The sequence below is a fragment of the Myotis brandtii genome, unplaced genomic scaffold (assembly GCF_000412655.1).
Source record: "Myotis brandtii unplaced genomic scaffold, ASM41265v1 scaffold17, whole genome shotgun sequence".
In the NCBI taxonomy this organism is placed as follows: Eukaryota; Metazoa; Chordata; class Mammalia; order Chiroptera; family Vespertilionidae; genus Myotis; species Myotis brandtii.
Window position 1 is genome coordinate 6705110 of NW_005356259.1, and position 1126 is coordinate 6706235.

Consider the following 1126-nt stretch of genomic DNA (forward strand, 5'->3'; position numbering starts at 1 on the left):
CTAGAAAGCAAAAATTTCAAACAATATCACCTCTAATCTATAAACTTAAGAACATAACTGAAGCTGTGATTTGTTAAATAAGGACAAATCCATGTTAAACAATGCTTTAATACACTTGTAAAAACTCAAAATCAGCCTGGCTGACATGGCTCAGTGGTTGAGCGTCGACCTATGAACCAGGAGGTCACAGTTGGATTCCCGGTCAGGGCACTTGCCTGGGTTGCAGGCTTGATCCCCAGAGAGAAACTCCAGAAAGAAAGGAAACCAGTCAATGGTCTGGAAAGTTTGGGACATGCTCCTACCACCATGCCCTGCTCTTGGACACTCATGATGCACATTAGCATATAGAAGAACCCAGGAGAACATGCCTTACGGAAAATGTCTCTGACCATGCAGCTCTTAAGTGATTCCTGTTAATAGTCTGCAGAGCCTTCTTTTACAAACACTGAGTTAGTGGGTGGCATATTAATCAGAAAGCACTTTAGGAGGGAAAAGCAACTCAGGTTCTAAGAATAAAGGAAGCTCACAGAGCTGCCAGGTAAAATACAGGATGCCCAGTTAAATTTGAATTTCAGATAGACAATGAATACTTTTTAGCATAAGTTGTCCCGCATATAAATATGTCTGAAATTCAAATTCCGCTGGCCATCCTGCATTTTTATTTGCTAACTCTGGCAATCCTAGTAGTATACCCGTTCTGCCATGTCCCCAAACCAGGTGTACTTCAGATGGAGAGTGGGTGGCTTATGAACACTGGAAGTTGAGGAAGCAGAAGAGGCAGACACCTCCAGAAATTATTCCTAAGATTCTTGTAGGTTAGTGGGTAACTCTCAAAGCACAGTGATTCTCAACCAAGTGGAGGTTTTAAGAATGCTGTTGGCCAGGCCTTATCCTAATGGATAGAGGTAAACTTATCCATTGGGCACACCTTAGATTATATTCTCTTTATGCCAACACAATCATTAAATACATTTATTATTATTTTTTATGGAGGACAAGGCCTACAAAATCAAAGTGTCTAGGGCTCACTAAAGTCATAATTTCATGCAACCCAGAGATTCTGAATTAAAGCCACACACCCTCATCTATACAGTTTGCACTTTTCATTTAGCTATGACTAGAATCC